Source organism: Bos mutus, chromosome 19 (genome assembly GCF_027580195.1).
Source record: "Bos mutus isolate GX-2022 chromosome 19, NWIPB_WYAK_1.1, whole genome shotgun sequence".
Classification (NCBI taxonomy): Eukaryota; Metazoa; Chordata; class Mammalia; order Artiodactyla; family Bovidae; genus Bos; species Bos mutus.
The window spans coordinates 41,155,361-41,177,618 of NC_091635.1; the positions used below are offsets into that span (position 1 = coordinate 41,155,361).

The 22,258-nt window shown below is 40.8% G+C and overlaps 1 protein-coding gene and 1 non-coding gene across 6 annotated transcripts in view; both read left to right on the top strand.

Annotated features, from left to right (window-relative positions):
* SSH2 (slingshot protein phosphatase 2) overlaps positions 1-22,258 on the top strand; it is a 246,358-nt gene that overhangs the window by 160,026 nt on the left and 64,074 nt on the right. The gene's annotated exons all lie outside the window — the stretch shown is intronic.
* Positions 10,307-10,379, top strand: TRNAG-UCC (transfer RNA glycine (anticodon UCC)). The gene has a single exon. It is a non-coding gene; the product is annotated as a tRNA-Gly (tRNA).

Sequence of the window (22,258 nt, forward strand, 5' to 3'; positions counted from 1 at the left end):
CTTTTATTGCCTATAATCCTTTGAAGTAATATTTTTGCATCATTTTAAAGGAAAGACATTGATGTTCAAAGAGATTAAATGACTTGTTCAGGTTATGTAACTAATAAATTCAAGAGCAGTGACTAACATCCAAGTCCTCTTTATATCTCATGCTTTTTTACTGTGCTATATTTACTCTGATTAATTTTGTATCTCTACTTGGTAAATACCTGTTCATTCATGTATTGATCACCTACAATGTTCTGGGCACTGGGAATGATCCAAAAAGACTAACTCTGAGCTCTTAGAACTTACATTCCAGAATGTAAATAAACTATTGTAACTAATTAGCTTATGATACAGCTATAAATAAAAAGTAAAGCAAAACAAAAAATGAAAAGTAACCTGGAAGGAGTGCTGCTTTAGAGAAAATGGTCAGTAAACGGATAAAATTTTTGAGCTGCAAATTAAAGGGTAGACATTTGGTGTAAATAAATAAAACCATTTCTTAGGTATGACAGGCAATCTAAATAAACAATATGAGGCAACTGTGTTTATGAACATAATAGGAACAGATAAAGATTGCTAACTTAAACAAACATTAGCCTTCATGGTAGTTATACATTGACTTTAATCCTCTCTCCCATGTAGCATGGATTCTAAAATCATAAGATCAGAAAAACCTAAATCTGGTCATTTCCTTCATGCTGAGTCACTAGCACATAAAGCAGTGTTTAATGTATTAGCGATGTTGGATTGTTCACACTGTTAGAATACAAGGACTGTAACGGCATGCTGCATGAAATGGCATGCTCTGGGTAGCTATTAAAAAATTCCAGAGTATCCAGCAGATTTAGGGAAGCAAAACTTCACTAGTCAGATTTGACTTTAATGAATTTCAAAATCTTGTCCAAAATCTTCTATTGTGCTGAAACCCTTTTGTATCTGGTACTCCAGGGCTTCAGTAGGTAAACTTCAGCCTAATGCTTGGGAATCTTTGTGATATAAGCAAGTTGATTGTAGAGGGATTTCCATAGGAAAGGAGGCAGCATTATGGGGCAGGTAAGAGGGTCTTTTCATAGGATTTGCCCGTTGTGTGCTTTAGAATGGCAGGAGTCCAAAGTATTATATTAATAGAAGACCCTTAGAAAGTCCCAGCCTTATCTATTCATGTGGGTTTCCTCTGGCTTCAAAGTTAAATCCAAGCACCAGTCATTCAGTGTTTGGCTCTTGTTAAAGCTGAGTTGTTATCTGCTAAAAGATGACAGGGTGGGAGGTGGGTACTGTTGATTCCCAATTGCCCATCTCTTCAGGGCAACTATTAATAAAGTTTCCTTTAATCCAGAGTTTTAGACTAAGTTCATGAATACAATGAAATCACTTGAAAAAGTGGGTCTGTAGATCAATGATTAGTACATTTATTTCTCTGCAGGAAAAAGCCATAGTTTTCACTAAATCCTCAAAGGAATGTAATGACCTTGCCCTCACCCCAAATTAAGAACCTGGAATAGACTGTTGTGGGCATTTGACTTAGAAATTAAGTAAGGTGTTTTTAAGCTATTTAACCTTACCAGTGAGATTCATTTATCCATTTTTAAACAAACACTCATGATTTTCCCACAGTGAAAGATTTTGACCTACCATTTTCTCTCTATTGAGGATTATGCAGCCTTTTGAATTCTCTCTGTCTGATAATCTTGGAGTAGATAATCTAAGAATGGTATTTGCGTAAAGAAAACGGAATATTGCTGTAAAGCCTGAATGTTTGTGTTCTTCAGCAAATAGTCACAACCTATTTGGTGAGTGAAAAGAGAAGCAGTACTGGTGTACAGTATTTCTGGTGCTTTGCACTCTAGGAAGGCAGAAATGACTTAAAGTTGTTGCTTTGAAGGAAAGTTGTCAAAAGAATTAGAATTTCTAAATACATTTAATCCAGATACTTATTAAATTATAAAGAGCTCGTTGAGAGATTTGGGGACCGCTGCCCTGGGCTGAGATATTTATTGGAATGAGTGTGCTCTTTGTGTTGTGTTCTGAGGGTCAAGAATTCGCCAACCCGTTAAACCATTCTTTGCTATTAATGCCAGATTCCACAGCCTACAATGTATAGTTACAAATTCTTAGAACTGTGAGCAATCAAATGTTATGTGGCATTTTTGCGTTTTTGCCGTATCACGCTATTTATTTATTTAGACCCTTATCCAGTGCATCTTTGCTGTGGCAAAAAAAAAAAAAAAATCTGCATTTTGCATGTAAAGCCACGAGAAAACTCAGATCAGTTTCTCTGTCTTAGAAATTAAACACCCTTTAGAAATGAAACTATTTATTTAAATCTTAGTATTTTTTCCTCCAAAAGGATTATTTCAGTGTCAGTTGAGAATATTTAAATGCAGTTATTTTTCATTGAGTAGGGTTTTAATGCAGAGGAAACAAGAGTGGAGTTTTTTCACAATTCATCCTATTTAAAGTATTAAATATGTATCTTATGTTGCTTTTAGTTTAGAAGTATATACTAGAAAGTGAATATACAAATATGGTATATAAGCTGTATGTTTGTTTTCTCTTTACTGACTGTTCTTTAAATATGTCACTGTAGAAATGTTCAAATATGTATGAAGAGAAAAAGCATTCTAAATGTTGCCTTTTTAGCATTGACCATGAAACTGAAAAAAATGTAGGCCTCTTCAGTGACACTAAAAACTTTGGGAAAACATCCAACATCTGCTTATCTTTCCTGCAGTGGAAATGTTCATAATTGCAATGTGCAGTTTCCTTTGAATGAAAATAAATAGATTTCTATTTGTTATACTTACATTTCAGAAGCATGTTTACTGAATTCTTTAAATGTATTTAATTTTTTTCCCTGACAGTTGGGGAGGTACCAAAAACATCTGATTGTTATTAGGGTCTTCTTAGCTTTCTTTCAAGGGCAATTGTGTTTTTCTTTAAGATATTTTCCTAAGGCTCTTTGTTTTGAGTCCAGGTTTAGGGTCCCCTTACAGAATATGTCCACCCAAGGAGATTCCTCTGTTACCTGGATTACCATGTCCTTGACACACTTTAACACAATCCTTATTATAAAATCCCTGTTCCATAAGCTTTTTCTTTTTAAATACACAAGTCAGTTTTGTCCCTGTTTGGTTCTTTCTTTGCTGGATGATGGTCTAAGAGGCTGTCAGCTAGACCTTGCTGGAGGACTATACCAGGCAGACCCTGGTGTTTTTGACACCAGGGAATTCCCAAGTTGAAACCTATTTGTTCCAGTTCCCAGGAGACCAAACGGCTGACTATTTTACCCTGTTGACCTAGACAGCTCTTTGGCTGAGGCATGGTGACCAGTCCTGGCTAGTGAGTTACCTTTGCTTTAGTCGTGACTATGGTGAAGTTATGTATGTTAGAGACTGTTGTATGCATACTAGAGGTTATACTTCTGTTCACAGTGAAATACAATTGAGCATTGGTTGCTCTGTTGGTTTCCAAGGAATGCGTGCATCAATACAGGGTTGCTTTTGTGTGTGACTTTCCCCCTCAGCTGAGGAAGTAACCCCACTGTTGTGACCCTAAGCCTAGGACTGAGTTTCCTATCTTTAGTGGGGCCTGCATACCTTGTCTAAATATAGCGAGGTGTGGACTTGGCTGATATGGAAAGAGACAGTAGAATGACCTTAGCTGGTCTTCATTACTAGTATTACAATTATATTTAAAGAAACAGAACTATTCCGGTTCTGCCTATAGGTAAAGATGCTTTTTCCAGCTGCTCAGCTTCCTTGGGAAAAAGTTTTATGCACTAAACCAAAAAATTTGTTTTAAAAGCTAAAGTGAATCACTTCAGAAAGAAACCAGGAGTTCATTCCATATGAAAACATGCCTAAGGGGCAGTTTCCTTTTCTATTTCTTTGACCAAAACTTAACATTTCTTCAGAGTTTCAAAGATAAAGCCTAAGCTTCATGTACTTTAGGATAATAACTTGTCTTTATATAATTCTGACATTTGTTAACTTTCTAGAAACCTTGCACAAACTTTCTGTCAACTAGTGACTAAAGTTTGTGCATCTTTTCATCTTTTTCTTTTTTAATTGATCAACACTCAAGTAGGGGAGGGATGGGATTCCATTTGCAGAAAAAATTTCCAATGGAAGCAGGAATCCAGTGAGCACATTAACTATTTGGTTACTAAGAAGGAGAAGTCTATAGCATTTAACGTCATTTAATGTGCTGTTGTGACCTAACATTTTAGGGGAATTCTTTGAGAGTTACTTCTGCTATGAAAAACCTAGTTGGTCTTTTTGACGGATTAATACGATAAAAATAAACTGATCTCCTCTTGAACTAATGGAATGCTTTTACAGTTGCTAATGGTAATCTCCTAAAATTACAAACTTTAAAAGTTTATAATGTTGTTTGAGAAAAATGAAATATGATTGCCTCACGTCATATTATACAATTCAGTGGTGACAGAGCAAGAACTCTAGGTCACCTGTGAGTCCCTTGCTTTTTCCTCCTCTCTACCTTTACATGTTTCCATACAGCAGGTGAGATACTAACCTTCTCTTTTATAAATAGAGAATCTGCCTAAACTGCTAAAACTGACTTAGTGGCACCAAACCAGGTGTAAAGTGAGATTAGAAAATCCTGGTCAGCTGAGTCCTGGCCAGGTGTGCCCCTGGTGCCTTCTCCAAGTCAATGAAAATATGACCTCAGAACTGGAAATCTATTTGTAGAAAGGTTTGATACAGCCACCTCATCACAATTTTTTATCATCGTTTACTCTGACACCTTGTTTAGTGTTATGATCCCACTTATAGAAGAGAAATAAGAAACAAAGTTAGCTGGCTGTTACAAAATGGCAGCTTTACTGTGATTTAGGTATATTCCCCAGGTTTACTATGATCCCATCCTCTGGATGGTCTGTGGTTCATCTTTAATACAAATTCTTTTTAAGTTCTTCAGAGCTATGTTTTACACAACTATTGATTTTAGAGATGAGGAAGTTAATTATCTGTGAGAGCTGTCTTCTCATCAGTTCAGTTCAGTTCAGTCGCTCAGTCGTGTCCGAATCTTTGCGACCCCATGAATCGCAGCACGCCAGGCCTCGTTCCATCACCAACTCCTGGAGTTTACTCAAACTCATGTCCATCGAGTTGGTGATGCCATCCAGCCATCTCATCCTCTGTCATCCCCTTCTCCTCCTGCCCCCAATCCCTCCTAGCATCAGGGTCTTTTCCAATGAGTCAACTCTTTGCATGAGGTGGCCAAAGTATTAGAGTTTCAGCTTTAGCATCAGTCCTTCCAATGAACACCCAGGACTGATCTCCCTCAGAATGGACTGGTTGGATCTCCTTGCAGTCCAAGGGACTCTCAAGAGTCTTCTCCAACACCACAGTTCAAAAGCATCAATTCTTCGGCGCTCAGCTTTCTTCACAGTCCAACTCTCACATCCATACGTGACCACTGGAAAAAGCATAACCTTGAGTAGATGGACCTTTGTTGGCAAAGTAATGTCTCTGCTTTTCAATATGCTATCTAGGTTGGTCATAACTTTCCTTCCAAGGAGTAAGCGTCTTTTAATTTCATGGCTGCAATCACTATCTGCAGTGATTTTGGAGCCCCAAAAAGTAAAGTCTGCCACTGTTTCCACTCTTTCCCCATCTATTTGCCATGAAGTGATGGGACCAGATGCCATGATCTTAGTTTTCTGAATGTTGAGCTTTAGGCCAACTTTTCCACTCTCCTCTTTCACTTTCATCAAGAGGCTCTTTAGTTCTTCTTCACTTTCTGCCATAAGGGTGGTGTTATCTGCATATCTGAAGTTACTGATATTTCTCCTGACAGTCTTGATTCCAGCCTGTGCTTCTTCCAGCCCAGCATTTCTCATGATGTACTCTGCATATAAGTTAAATAAGCAGGGTGACCATATTCAGCCTTGACGTACTCCTTTTCCTATTTAGAACCAGTCTGTTGTTCCATGTCCAGTTCTACCTGTTGCTTCCTGTCCTGCATATAGGTTTCTCAAGAGGCAGGTCAGGTGGCCTGGTATTCCCATCTCTTTCAGAATTTTCCACAGTTTCTTGTGATCCACACAGTCAAAGGCTTTGGCATAGTCAATAAAGCAGAAATAGATGTTTTTCTGGAACTTTCTTGGTTTTTCGATGATCCAGCGGATGTTGGCAATTTGATCTCTGGTTCCTCTGCCTTTTCTAAAACCATCTTAAACATCTGGAAGTTCACGGTTTACATACATACATACAGGCTTCTGCTGAAGCCTGGCTTGCAGAATTTTGAGCATTACTTTACTAGTGTGTGAGATGAGTGCAATTGTGCAGTAGTTTGAGCATTCTTTGGCATTGCCTTTCTTTGAGATTAGAATGAAAACTGACCTTTTCCAGTCCTGGCCACTGCTGAGTTTTCCAAATTTGCTGGCATATTGAGTGCAGCACTTTCACAGCATCATCTTTCAGGATTTGAAATAGCTCAACTGGGATTCCATCACCTCCACTAGCTTTGTTCGTAGTGATGCTTTCTAAGGCCCACCTGACTTCACATTCCCAGATGTCTGGCTCTAGGTGAGTGATCACACCATCGTGATTATCTTGGTCATGAAGATCTTTTTTGTACAGTTCTTCTGTGTATTCTTGCCACCTCTTCTTAATATGTCTTCTCATAGATTGTCTTTAATAATCTAACTTAATTTAACTGAGAGCCAAAGAGATTTAGTATTACTGGCCTAACAGTTCTTCACTGATGTCCTGTTCTAATGTAATACAGATGAATTTGTATTCATCTGTAAAATTCACTTGCCTTCTCTTGATTGAAGTCAGCTTCTGGTTTCTGATTCATTTTCTGCTTGTTATATTATGTGCAGACAGTTAACCTTGCTTTCTTTATGATCGGTTGAAAATGGTGGTTTTAGAACTTAGTTGCATTATCTTCCGTTTAACTTGACCCTGACTATATCATCAGTATATTGTCATATCCGTTGAGTAGGGGATAAGGAAGGAGGGAAGTCTTTTGTGTAAAAGCATTCTCCTCAGCTGTTCTTCCTTGATGCTGGAAGTTTGGTGCCTGGCAGGAAATGATATAGACATGCGTGATAACAAAGTGACATGAGGAAGAATTGCCTGTAAGTTTCCCTGGCTTGTGCAGGATGATGTGCTGTCAGCTGGCAGATAGGTTAAGGCAAATTTGGTCTCCAAATCTGAGGATTAACAAAGTAAAACAAGAAAAAGTTGAGATAGTGAAGAAAAAGAAAAACCTGTTTTGAGAAAAGTTTGGACAGAAGCAGGTGGTATAAAAGTTAATATCCATGTAAATAAGACTTTTTTTTTTTTTTTTGACCCTCCTGGGTGAGAGTGTAAAGCAATGAGATTTGTTAAAGGAAAGGATCTGTCTGCAGAATCAGGAGATGCAAAAGAAAAAGATATTCTTGGATTGCAAGGAATTGGCACATATCAAATATTTCTTTTTTAGACTTTCGTACAATATAGGTTTTAAGTAAAATTTCCATCTGTACCAAAAAATAAACTAGACAAATATCCCCAAGATACCCATCTTCTCTTCATTCCTGTTAGCTCACTGATCGACTACCCTGTCTCCTTCTTGCTTGGAACACTTAAGTAACATCTGTTTCCCTCTTTCTAACTCTCAACCCCTTCCAGTCCATTCTCCATGCTGTAGTTAGAAGAATCTTCTGGTAATGCAAACTTTGGATTTCTGTCATCCTCAGGGCTAAAGTCCAGATTCTTTGGCAAGTCATATAAGACCTTTTCAACCTATGACCTACTTACCTCTGTCCAGATTTACTGCAACCCTGCCTCTTATTCTTCCACCATATAGTAAGATTATATGAGCAATTTGGGTGGCTTTAGCCAAACAAGTTTATATAAACCTACAGATTATCAGCTCCATTGTCATATCAGCAGTAAAGGGAGCTCACATAAGACTTAGAAGAGGCTAGTGTGCCTGAATAAGAAGTTTCTACAATCTTTTGTGGTGAATTCATTCAGAAGGCATATGCTGGACGGTAACTCATCCAGCACACTCAACTTCTCAGAAAAGGGAAGTTCAAGATAGAACACCAGCTAGAACTTTGTAAGAACTCTGCAAGTTGAAAGTTCTGTGAATAGAAGTTCCCTTCTTTGCATCAGGAGTGATGGAAGGCTGCAAAGAACACTCACACAGCCTGTGTACACACAGACACCAGAGAAGAGGTTTTGTTTTAATTTTTTAATTGGAGGATAATTGCTTTAAAGTGTTGCGTTAGTTTCTACTGTACCACAATGTGAATCAGCTACAGGTACACATATACCCTTCCTGTTGAACCTCCTCTCTCCCACCCCGATCCCACCCCTCTAGGTCACCACAGAGCATGGAGCTGAGCTTCCTGTGTTACCCAGCAGCCTCCTGCTGGCTGTCTTATTTATACATGGTGGTGCGTGTGTGCTGGGCTTCCCAGGTGACTCGGTGGTAAAGAATCCACCTGCAAATGCAAGAGACACAGGAGACGTGGGTCAGCTCCCAGGTCGGAGAGATCCCCTGGAGGAGAAAATGGCAACCTACTCCAGTACATTCTTGCCTGGGGAATTCCATGGGCAGAGGAGCCTGGTGGGCTACAGTCCATAAGGCTGCAAAGAGTCGGACACAACGACGTATGCACACAGCTGGTGCATGTACGTCAGCGCTACTCAGAGGTGTTATAGTGAGTGACTTTCACACTGCATTAGACTTCAAAGTGGACGTGAGTCTTCAGCATCATTTCCCTTGTCATTTTCAGATCACATTTGTTAAATACTCCATACATAGTATTAAGACTGGGCACTGTATAAAGCAGTGTCCATGAACTTTCACTACCTTACACATGAAAAAAGCCAAGAGTGTAGACCTAGGAATATACATCTCATTAAACAGAAACAAAGCTTAACAATACACCAAAGCAAGGCGGTGGAACAAATGAACAGGTGTATTATCTTGGCCTTTACATGAATTTTTCTGTACATGATAAGCATTTTTATTTGGAATTGAAACAAGAAGGGAGGAGTAGGGCAGCTTGCTTCCCACTCAGATTTTTATACAGTAGGTTATGCCCTCTCTCTTCTACCACAGAGAGAGAAGCTCTCTGCAAAGAAATAGCGGTGCTGCTGACAAAGAACCTTGATCACTTGAAATGGACAGAAGGGCGGCTTGGGTCATCCTTTGCCTAGCAAACATTGCTGATGGCAAAGCCTTTGGGGCAGAGAGGTGGCTCATGAATGAGGAACTTATCTAAGAAACTGCAGCTTTCTCAGCCCTGAGGGTACTAATCGTTGGTTTCATCACAGCTCACTTTCTCTCAAGCCCCACCCATCACTTCAGAGAACTTGTTGACGACAGCTTGACTTTTTCAAGTCTCGTTTCTGTGGTAGATGTCTGAAAACACAGCTTACGCAAAACATCTGTGTGCTTGACTGTGTTCCCACGGTGTGTTTTCCTGTATTGCCCTCTCCCCTCCCTTTTGGGGTCCTTTTTTAAAATTAAAAACACAGGATAAGAATCATTAAAAAGATATTTGCAAAAAGAAATTGCCACCTCAAAGCCACCATTCTTACAAATAGCCATTTTCACTCCTGCCATGTTACCTTCCCATTCTTTACATGCATAGTTTTTTGCCTGGTTATATCCTTTTTCTTAAGCTGAAGTTCAGATACTTGGTCATTTAGTCACTTCCCTGTTTTCTTGCCCCCGATCCCAGCATCATCTCTTGGATTTTGGTCTTGAGTTACCAAAAGGGCATTGCAGCTTATCAGCATTTTGTCAGTGAGTCCTAATTCTCTTATTTTCCTTTCCTAGATCCTAGTAGTTTTTAGAATGTGGCTAAGATCCAACTTTTATCTTTAAAAGTGAGATATATATGTGTAGGCTTTTTAATTTTCTTAACGTCTAAAAACTGCTGTTTTAAAGTATGTTGATTTTCAAGGCACATTGCTGTGCCCACCCCATGGCAGCCTGGAGTAGGAAAAAACATATCTACAAACTAGAAATACTGATTTGCTGCATTAAATATATTTATTAAAATGTTAAGATAAGCATGTAAAAATAGAAAATGTATTCTTTACCACGGTAGATGAGAAGAAAGGAAATATACAAGAAAAGCAAAAACTGAGTAAATAAAAGAACAAGTTAGTCCATATATCAGTATTTATTGTAAATATAAATAAACATATAAATTCACATATGCTCAGTTGTATCTGACTCTTTGTGACCCTTTGGACTGTAACCCACCAGGCTCGATTCACACAGCCCCCATAAAAGGAGAAAAAAAAAATCTGCACCTTTAAGAATACCTTGAGAGACTTCCCTAGTGGTCCAGTGGCTAAGACTCTGTGCTTCCAATGCAGAGGGCCCAGGTTCGATCCCTGGTCAGGGAACTAGATCCCACATGCCACAGGTAAGACCCAGCTCAGCCAAATAAATACATAAAAATTAATTAATTAAACTTTTTTAGAAAGAAAACTTTAAAAAAAAAGAGTACCTTCAGCCACCTTCCTGTTAGACATGCTGTGGTCCCCTGTGCTTAGATATTTAAAGGGTAGCCCTCTATGGTATGTAGGGTCCCCTAAGGACTGAAGAAGTCCACAAGACTTACATACAGCCTTGCTAGCTGTTTGTTGCCATGTAAGAAGATAAAAGGATTGCGGCTTTCCTTCCAGTCACTGTGCAAAAGAGAATTGCTCCTGGCAGTTAGAAATCATTTCCTTTTGTTCCTTATGTTTCCTGTGTCCTGAGTTGCATCATGGGGTAGTTCTGGGACCTAACTCAGCCAGTACCTAAAAACATCTAGGCAGTTGGTGTAGAATCGTTCCTATATTGGAGCAGGTATGTGATGATTTATCATTTTCCCTCCAGCACATTTAAACACATATGAAATTTAAATTTACTCTTGGGTCATTTTGATTTAAATATTTTCCTCTTTTTCCAAATCCAAATATTTGGAATTCTCATTGCTTCATATTGCATTCTGGAGTATTGCAAAATACCACTGTGTGATCTCTTGGTCCCTAGCCCTCTGATTTCTCATGAATGCTCTCTGGAAAATAAGGAAGAAGGTGCTGTAGATCATTGCTTTCTTCCTAAGTTTATCCAAAAAGGTACATCTAGTGTATTTGAAAAATTATTAAAATTAGATCAGTTATCAAGAAAGCTTAATAAATTAAATTTGCAAGGAAAAATGGGGTACATTTTTCATCTGTATTGGTGGTACAATTCTGTGATGATTCTGTAAGAGGGAAAACTGTAGGAAACAAGGAACATCAGATCTGTTATAAAATATGAGTTGATTAAGGCGACTACCTGCTGTTTGCTTTCTCTTTTCCCATTTCTTTAACAGGTCCTTAAATTGTCCTTTGAACTTTGCCTTTTGCTGTGTTTTTCTCTTCCTTCTCATTCTCTCCCGCCTCTCACCCCGTCATCATCACCACTCGTATTACTATTTAGTAAAAGGTAACTGCTTTTGTAAGTCTCAGAGCCTAAGCACTGGTAACAGCATTCCTCCTGGATTTCATTGTGCATGCCAGGAGGCTCTGTAATGTGCATTAAAACAGATACAAATATAATAAAAGGATTTGCCCAAGGACTTTTAATAGTAAAGCAAACCAGGGAGAAGATTTAAAAGAGGAGTCAGCATACTTGTGACATGCCTTTCTCTATTTCTCTTTATTTGATAGTTTGATCAGTATCTTTATTTGATCAGTATCTTTGAGGGACTTTTAAGAATGCCTGCTGGGTCTTCCCTGGCAGTCCAGTGGTCAAGACTCTACGCTTCCACTGCAAGGGGCGCAGATTCAATCCCTGATCGGGGAACTAAGATCCTGTGTGACATGTGGCACAGTTCCCCTCCCCAAAAAAGAGTGTCTGTTGGCAAATAATCTAATTTTCTTTGCCTAAGTTAGAGAACTATAGAAGAACTGGTTAGACAAGCAAGATGATAGACTTCTTTTACAGACTGGGTTAAATTTTTTGGCCAGTGAATTTTGAGAATTACTTGTAAGGTTGCAGTAAAGTAGCACTGAACTTACTTAATTTATAACCAAAACATAAAACCTTGGTTTTCTGATAATTTGAGTTACTTCTTGGAACCCTGCCAGTACCCTGGTAAGTAGGCTGAAGTGGGCCTGAATTGTACAAAACAGGCAAAGAAAGAACTCAGACTGCTAAAGAAGCCATGGAGTAGAGTTTCAAAACACAAAGCAAAGCAACATAACTTGGAAACAGGCCAAAATTTGACCCCTGCTTTGTCATGCTGATTGTGTAATTGGTAAGCTTAGGGAAGTTATCCTCCAAACCTTTCTTTCTTCTGTGAAATGGGAAGAATAACTCCTATTCATGGAGTTATTGCGAGATAGTGATTGTAAAGTGCCAGGCACCATGCCCAGCACAGGATGGGAACTCAATAAATGCTCATTACAGCATCTTCAAGTTTACTTCACAGTACACTCAGAGCCAGCACCAAACTACTTCCTCCAGCTTCTACTTCCATCACATAACTCCGTAACACAGCATTTTGATGGACATGCCATCATACCTGATTCTAGGTTTTCACCAAAAAAAGTTTATGAAGTAATGGCCAAGTTGTTCCCATTATCATCAACAAATAATAGCTATTTCAGTTCAGTTCAGTTCAGTTCAGCCACTCAGTCGTGTCCGACTCTTTGCAGCCCCATGAATCGCAGCACGCCAGGACTCCCTGTCCATCACCAACTCCCGGAGTTCACTCAAACTCACGTCTATCCAGTCGGTGATGCCATCCAGCCATCTCATCCTCTGTCATCCCCTTTTCCCCCTGCCCCCAATCCCTCCCAGCATCAGAGTCTTTTCCAATGAGTCAACTCTTCGCATGAGGTGGCCAAAGTACTGGAGTTTGAGTTTTAGCATCATTCCTTCCAAAGAACACCCAGGGCTGATCTCCTTTGGAATGGACTGGTTGGATCTCCTCGCAGTCCAGGGGACTCTCAAGAGTTTTCTTCAACACCACAGTTCAAAAGCATCAATTCTTTGGCACTCAGGTTTCTTCACAGTCCAACTCTCACATCCATACATGACCACGGGAAAAACCATAGCCTTGACTAGACGGACCTTTGTTTGGCAAAGTAGTGTCTCTGCTTTTGAATATGCTATCTAGGTTGGTCATAACTTTTCTTCCAAGGAGCAAGCGTCTTTTAATTTCATGGCTGCAGTCACCACCTGCAGTGATTTAGTAGATGGTAAAGAATCTGCCTGCAATTGAGGAGACCTGGGTTTGATCCCTGGGTTGGGAAGATCCCCTGGAGAAGGGAATGGCTACCCACTCCAGTATTCTTGCCTGGAGTGTTCCATGGACAGAGGGGCCTGACGGGCTACAGTCCTTGGGGTCGCAAAGAGTCAGACCTGAATGAGTGACTGACATTTTTTTAGACAGCCAGTGGTACAGGTCTAGGGCTTTGGTGATAAATCTGAGCTAGAGAACCAATTTGGGAGGTGAGGTACCTCCACGATGGTTCCCAGCGATTCTTTGCTCCCAGTATTTGCATCCTGTATAGTTCCCTCCGACATTAAATAGGAGTGATCTATGTAACTAATAGGATATTGCAGAAATTATGGTGTGTCACTTCCAGGGTTAAGTCATGAATCACTGCACTTCTGCCTTGTTCCCCTTGGGATCACTTACAGGGGAAAGACAGCTGCCATGTCGTAAGGTCACTCAAGCAGACCGTTGCATGGCAGAGAATTGAGGCCTCCTGTCAATATCCATATAAGGGAGCAGTCTTGGAAGCAGATCTTCCCACCTCCAGACTAGGCTTCAGTTGACTGCCTTCTCATAAGAAACCCTGAACCAGAGCCACCCAGCTGGTGTGCTCCTGCACTCTTTTTTTTTTTCCTTAAGATTTATGTATTTTATTTTTTGGCTGCGCTAGGTCTTCGTTGCTACACTTGGGCTTTCTCTAATTGCAGCCAGTGGGGGCTTCTTTTTGTTGCAGTGCACCAGCTTCTCATTGCGGTGGCTTCTCTTGATGTGGAGTACAGGCTCTATGAATGTGGGATTCAGTCGTTGCAGCCTGTGGGCTCAGTAGTTCCGGCTCGTGAGCTCTAGAGCACTGGCTCAGTAGTTGTGGCGCACAGATTTAGTTGCTTCAAGGCCCGTGGGATCTTCCCGGACCAGGATTGAACCAGTCTCCCTTGCGTTGCAAGGCAGATTATTAACCACTGGACCTAAATTAGGGAAGCCCTGCTCCTGGACCCTTAACCCACAGAAACTGTGTGAGGTAATAGTGGTTTTTGTTGCATTAGGCTTCCAAGTTTTAGGGTAATTTATTATCTGTCAGTAAGATAACTAGTCAGGAGTCATCCTTTATAGGACAGGGTGGGCTGGAGAAGGCATCAGAAGAGTATATACAGAGCAGAAAGAAGAATGACAAGGAAATGATCAAAGATGACATATGTAAGAGCTTGGAAAAGACTAGGAGCCCACAAACGAAAAGCATAGTAGCAGTACTAAGAAAGTAAGACTATTAGGAGATAGAAGGTTATCAACAAAGTCAAATGATCAAGAAAGATGAGGACTGAACAGCGTCCATTGGATTTGACCAGCCAAAGAATATCTCCGTTGGAGTGCCTTGGAAGCCGAATCCCATATGAAGTGGAGACACTGAGACCTGTGTCACTTGCCCTTCCCTGTCCCTTTGATCTCATCTTCTTCCACACGTCATTGACTCACCACACTTGAGTGCTGTTAACTTCCCTGCTATGGTCCAAACCAGCCAAGTACACGTCAGAGCCTTTGCATTTGCTGCCCCGTCTGCCTTTAATATTCTTTTCCTAAACAGCCACACGACTCCCTCCCTTACTTCCTACAGATTTCTGCTCAAATGTCACCTTATCAGAGAGACATTCCCCGAGCATATGTTATAGCACAGATATACACAGCAGCCCTCTCTTTACTCTGCTCAGTTTTGCTCCATAGCACTCACCATCATGTGAAGTCCAAAGGGGCAGCCACCGCTCAACCGTGGCCAGTTGTTCGTAGGTGTGAATGCCGACATAAGTGTAATTTTCTGATCTTTCAAGAGAAGCTGGAAATTCTGATTTTTCAGTATAATAAGTTGTCAGTGAGTTTCAAAGCACTGTGACGGTCAGACGATCTGTCTGTTTTAAGAGAGGTGAGTCAGGTAGGGTAGGATATCTAGCAGAGGATCTCAAACTGGGATTCAGTGTCTCAGATGCCAAGAGGAATGAGTCTCTTTTAAAAAGGAGAATGTGATTTGCTAATGCCTGTCAGGGCTCCAGGTGCTAAATGAAAAGCAGAAACTGATATTAAGCTAAGACTAAAGGATTTTGTCCCTTGGATCTATCACTCAGGAAATCACTGGCAAACTTGGATGGGAAGGACTTTCAGAGGTGGGAGAGGAGCAAGATGGCTAGGAAAAATGACTGCAGTGGAAGAAAATGGAGACAGAAAGTATATACTCCTTTTTAAAGAATTTCAGTAATAAAGGAAGAGAAACTTAGGAACAGAAGATCAAGTAAGGGTTTTGTTTTAAGGATGTGAAAGAACAGACCTGAGCATGTTTCTGGGCCAAGGAGAAGTCACTCGAAAGAGGGTGACCAATTGATACAACTAGGAGACAAGGAAATGGGGTCAAGGATGCTGGTGAACAGGTTGACTTTTGACAGCTGGATGCATCATCCTCTCAGGTCAGAGAAAGGAGATAAGTCTGCAGAGGAGGGAAATTAATTGGGAGCAATCACACCAGCTAATCTCCTCCATGGTGTAGAAGACTAGGTTAACTGGAGAGTTGAAGAAAGCAGGAGTTGCGATGGGACTTGAGGAGAGCAGGGAGGGTTTGGAGCAGGCAGGGGAAGAAATTGGGGGTGGGGGAGGGGTGCAGATCTGTAGGTGTTAACTGCCCAGCTTAGTCAACTCACTGTTGTTGCTGTCATCTCTGACACCTCTGTCACTGAGGCCATGGATGTGCCCTAGCATCCAGAGGCACAGTTTCATAATCTCCTTAAGCATTTTTGGGGGCTGCCTTTCATTTATTGAGTATATATTTATTGCCCATCTGCTTAGTGTCAGGTACTGTGTTAGACACTAAATAAAGAATATTAAACAAAGCAATTGTTCCTGCTCAAGGAGCTTGCTGCTTATACAGATAATCATAAATAAGTCTCATCAAAGAATACTATAATTTTAAGCTGTAGTATTATGAAAGGAAGTCAGGAACAAAGAGAACAGATGGTAGGGAAACCTGTTAGGAAATAAGACACGGGACTAGGTTGGTTACGGAAGGAAGAAAAGCCAAAAAGAGGTGGATGACTTGGAAAGAAATCGAGGAATTGAGGGCCTGGAGTCTCCACCAGGTTGAAGAGTGAGTGAACACATGAAGGTCACAAGAGAGGGAGTTGCAATCAGTAACTGGGAGTTTGATTTCTGAAATCAAGTCTGTTAAAAATCCAGTGCCTTTGAAAGGGATTCTGGGAATTCGTTTAAATGGAGCCTAGGTGACAGTCTGTGAGGATCAAGAGGAGAGAGATTTGGGGACCAAGCTGTTGGGTGTTCATCTGTATGAACAGTGGAATCTCTTAAGATTGTTGTAAGAAGCAGGGTGAAAAGAGAGAAAATTGAGCAAGGTAAGGAGTGAATTAGAGACAGTGACAAGGGTGTCAGAGGCGACAGCAACAGAGAGTAGACGGTACCCTGAGCCTCACAAGAGGCTTTGTGTGAAAGTGAGAGAGAAATAGTCAGAAAGCAGGGGTTGACATTTTGGCCAAGTGCTTAAAAGCCCAACTTGCATTCCTTCTGCAGGTGTGTTTTAAATACCTGGAAAAGCATTTGTTGAATCATGCAAATGAAATGATATTTCAAATGCTGAACAGTTTGAGTTAATCTCCTTTTGTTTTGTTTAATCCCACCAACTATTTTAAAATTTGGTGCTAGGTAATGTGGGTGATATCTCTTGGGTGACCCGTAAGTACATCCAGCATGTTACATACTGAGAAAGAACCGTTAAGGTCATTTCGTTTTTGGTTCGGATAGCTTTTAAGCTTTACCTTTTTAAATGAGAAGTATGTAAGTCTAGAGTTTTGGGCCACAGCACTGATAAGCTTTATTAATTCAGCTTGTAACGGAAATGGGTTCCTTTGAGCTGAGGTGGTTTCTCCCCTCCTCCTCGGAGAGCTTTTGGAAACAAAACTCCCCCTACACTGTCAGTCATCAGAAGTGCCTGAAACCAACTCCTTTCATAGGCAGCTAGGGGTTTTTTCTTGGGGGGTGGGGAGAGGGATGTTTGTTTTTATTTTTTTGAGCAGAGGTGGGTAGACTTTTGGCAGATGACTGCTGCAGATGAGGCTGAGACTTGCTAGAGTGGCTGCAAAGGGACGGAGATTGGAAGGCGGCAGCAATGTCATGAGTCCTGGTCTCTGAATCTTAGCTCACACTCAGAAGTGTTTGGGGGCGGGAATGCTCACTATGAGTCCAGGAGCAGTGGCTGCCTGGAGGAGCTGGAGAGAGTGGCTGCTCTTCTTCACGTACCCAGAGATTAAAATGATTTTATGTGTGTGCTGGTTTTATAAAATGTGCTAAATTAGGCCCACCTACTACCAGCTGGAGCCATGACCTGGACCCTCTCTGAGGGCGCTCCAACTCTGACCTGTCATTATTTGGTAGTACTTCAAAAATCCAAACCGACAGCTAAACACTTTAGATCCCTGGAATCCAGGAGGTCAAGTGTATATGTGAGCAGACAGCATCTAGAAAGACACACCTTTGGTCTGGGAGAAGACTGCAGAGGAACCCAGAGCTAGGCAGACAGCCACTGCTTTTCACATGTCGACTTGTTTGCCCTCCTGCCTAGGCTTCATGGTCTTCCTTTATTTATTTATTTTTTTTAAGCAATGTTTGATATCCAACAACCATACTAAAGGAAAAAGAAACTACATGAAAGTGTTTGCCTCATGGGAGTATATCTAAATCATGGGAGTATGTCTAAATATTTCCCTATTAAGACCTAAACTTTTGTCTTCAAGATACCATGAAAAATCGAGCCAGTATATCACACCAGGCTTTGCAGTGAAATCCTGCCTTTGTTCTCGTTAGATAAACTGACCAGATGTGTTTTTAGCTGCTGGTTGCTTCAGATGATTAAGTCATCAAATGTGTCCTATTTTGGTAACCTCTGCTGCTGCTGCTAAGTTGCTTCAGTCGTGTCCGACTCTGTGCAACCCCATAGACGGCAGGCCACCAGGCTCCCTCATCCCTGGGATTCTCCAGGCAAGAACACTGGAGTGGGTTACCATTTCCTTCTCCAGTGCACGAAAGTGAAAAATGAAAGTGAAGTCGCTCAGTCGTGTTCGACTCTTAGCGACCCCATGGACTGCAGCCCACTAGGCTCCTCCGTCCATGGGATTTTCCAGGCAAGAGTACTGGAGTGGGGTGCCATTGCCTTCTCCGTTTGGTAACCTCTAACTTAGGATAAAGGGTTACGGTGCTGCCCTGGGTTTCAGATGACTTGGACCTTCATCTGAGCTCCACTGCTACCTAACTGTGTGACTTTGGGCAAGCCGTTGGATTCTCTGAACTTCAGTTGATGTATCAGATTCTCTGTTGCAAGCTCAGAAATGAATATTAACTATCTTCAGCAAAATTTTTCTTAGAAGGGTGTCAGAGCTTACCTAATGGATGGGAGGCCAGAAGACCAAACCTAGGAAACAGGCAGGAGCCAAGGACATTCAAGGAAAAGCCAGAGTAGGCACAGACTAGTCTCTACCTTGCCACTCTCCCCGTGGTGAATGTGACCATCCCCCACTTTCCTTACTCACTTGGGTCGCCTGCCTGAGATTCAGGAGGCAGTTTCCAGCTGGCCAGGCCTAATCCACATGCCAGCGTCCTGCAAGGCCCCTTGCAGCTCCAGAGTTGGAAGGTCACCATGACTAGGTACATTGAGGGAGATTCCCCAAGAGGTGACTAGGGTGACAGGCAGGAGAGCTCTCTATTACTGCTTGTCAGCCAGAAACCACAAATGGCAACCCAGACGTACCCCCGTCTCTAGAAATGGGAAGGTTGAATTGTATGGCCGGTGGTAAAATTGTTGATCCTAGATTGTGTTTCTGTCTGGACGTTTCTGAGATGCACATGTTTGAGGCAAGAATGAAATAGTTACAAGATCTTATCAGTAAATGAACATTCAAAATGATAAAGGAATATCCGGTAGCGGTGGGGCGGGGGGGTCCCTCTAATTTATGATCTGTAGGAAAAGGACCAGGAAGATTAGTCCTGATGGAATTTGTTCCTCAGCCTTGAACAAATAGACCTTTTTTCCTTCTTCGTAGGTTGTAGAAAAGTAGGAAAGATGGGTAAATAGCTGCATCTGAAGGTACTTGTGCTGGGCATTGTGCAACAGAGTTTTAATGGAAGACTAGCTAGGACTAAAATAGCCTGGTGGTTGTAGTTAGTGAATAAGAACTGGAGCCATAAGCTTTTCTCCCCTTTGCCAGTGATTGGTTTGCTAATGTACCCCAGCCTCTGCTTATCTGCTGATGGAGAAAAAAATCCTGCTGCTGCATTCACAGGCATGTGTCTGGGAGTTTATATGCGCCGGGTGGGGAGAAAGTTCCAGGTATCCATTGCCATTCCAACATTGTCACTGGAACTTACCACCTGTATGTTGGGGATTGGGTTGGGGATCGTTTAATTACAGAGAATAGTGCATACAATGTTTGGGTTTGGATTTTCTCTCATTGTAATTTCAGTTTCTTTAGGATTACAGAATCAAACTTTTCTCATTACCTGGAAGTTTACTATTGACTTTTGTAGCCATGTTTCATCCATCAAGCAACAATGACTTTCCCTTCCTGTTTTTTGAATTTAGCCAGACTTTTTCAGTAGGTGCTAGTATTCATAGCTCTGTAGTCGTTTGGCCTCTGGTCTGATATTTGAAACTTTTATTATGAAGTTACCTTCTCTGTGATGTGGTCACATTGACTGGGGACATGAATTCTTTTCCACCTAATGGGATTGACATGGCTGCCCTAGTACCTTGAATCTGAAAATCAAACACCTAAATAAGCAGAGAAAAGTTAATCAGGAAAGGGAGAGTGTTATGAGAACGAAATGTATTTGATAGTTTTCTCATAAATGAGTATTCTTCAAGATAAAAATATGAAACAGTTCAGGAAAATTATGTGTATTTGAATTTCACATAAATGCCAACAGCTTACCTGTGCAGTTATATTTTGTGCTTTCAGTATTACACAATAATTTACCTATGAGTTTTGGCTTCAGGCAGAAATGCCAAGCAAACTCAAGAACTTGGCATTAGAAACATTATAAACATGAAAATCCACTTTCTTCATTTTAATGTTAAAGTGAAAGCATTATACCCACTGTATGAAACTTGATTTCCCATAGTAAATTATTCATTTCATCTTGTGTGTTACATGTAAAAAAGAATAATGTCTGTCAGACTCACATGTAGCAGTTTGCAGGTGTGTTGCTTTATTTTGCTTTATTTTGACCAGCCTTCCTGCTGGTCATGGTTGACCACCACATTCTTCAAAAATTTATTCTAATCTCAAAACAGTTAAGTGTTTTCTTCCCTTAGTTGACCTTCTCTACACTTTGCCGGAGTAGAAACTGCCAGTTCACAAATTTCATGCTTTGGAAAGTGCTTTTGATTGGGAGGGATTGGCACAGAGTGCTTCCCCGAATTATTTAAAGCAGAGGATTCGTTCCTCTGTTTTTGAGACTAAAAATGCTACCATCATGCCCAGTTCTTTTCTCTACTATGCAGCCCATCTGGATTCATCTCTCAGCCAGATGTTCTTCATTCCCCTCAGTAAAGTCTTTCTGTTCATGGCCTTGGTCAGGGAACAAAAAGGGAATGCACAGAGCTGAGATCTGAATGAATTTCTGTCCTTTGCTTTCACTTCTGTATCTGCTTTTAAAATCTGTTCTGTTGAAAAGCTCTGTAGGGAAGACATCGCGTTTCATCTTCTATAAACTATATCATAAAACTAGAACAGCATAGTAAAGACTGATTCAGAGCATGAATTTTCAAATCAAACCTTGGTTTGAATCCTGGCTCAGAGGATTGCTAGCCAGCTGTATGATCTTGGGCAGATAATTTACCATTTCTGAGCCCCTCAGTCTCTTATGTGTAAATTGAGGGTAAAAAATAGTACCCAAGTAACCTTGTTGTGAAGGTTAAATGAAATATTGTGAAGTGCTTAGCTCAGTGCCTCGCATACAGTTGGCATCTACTCAAGTTAGCTATTAGTAGCTCAGTTCATCTGTCAAACAAGGGATGATTTTCCATTTGATGAGCAGGTGATCTTAGGCAGGACACGAGTAGATGTTCTTCAGTTGTATCCTTGATAAAGACTGGAGAACTTCACTGTCACTGTGTTAGAAAGATGATCCTTGTCATTCTCTCATCAAGCAGCTAGTTACTCTCCATCTTTGGATTCAGAGCGTGTTCTTTATCTTGTATTTTCCTTAATATAGGAGTTAAGTCCTCTGGGGTTTGTGTTTAACTTGGGCATCTGTAATCATATGTAGATGGCTCCAGAGAATTTACTGGAGGAATCCTCTTCCTAGGCCAGACTCTAGAGAACTGGTCAGTTCAGAAAACGTAAAAAAGTTTTCACCTACTCTTCTCAATTTTAGAAACCAACTCTGCTGATTGAATCTTCAGCCAGCTGCTTCAGAAAGATGAATATTTACATAAATGAGTCTCTTGTTATCCTAGCAAGATATACTCAGCCTTTACCGTACACTGAAGTACATGTGATTAAATTTACATATTAGTTTCTTCATATGCAAATAAGGCATTTAATTTTCAAGTTGAAATCGATCCTCCTAAGCTCTGGTGGTTTCGAATTTTTTTTTTCACTTCTGTGCCACCATGCTGCCATCCCATCTTTGATAGCATTTATAGAACTTTGACTTTTTCTCAGTGATGAGAAGGGTTTTTTGTAATTAGCCACACTTTCATTCCTGGTCCCTTGTGACCAACACTTTTGTCCCCTTTATGCCACTTTTGTGATCACTGGGGAGTCAAAATTTGAGACCACAGAATAAAGACAGTTGATCATACCGTCCAGAGTACATCTGCCATGACTCTCTGGGGGCCTACGTTGCCCCTACTAGGGCAGCTCCCAGCCCAGCTGGGTCTGCTGTGCGTTTTGTTGTATCAGAAAAGTTTATTGAGATTTGTATAAAAGACTCAAATAGAATGGCATCTTTTCCCTTATACCAATCGTGACTTTGACTCCTGGT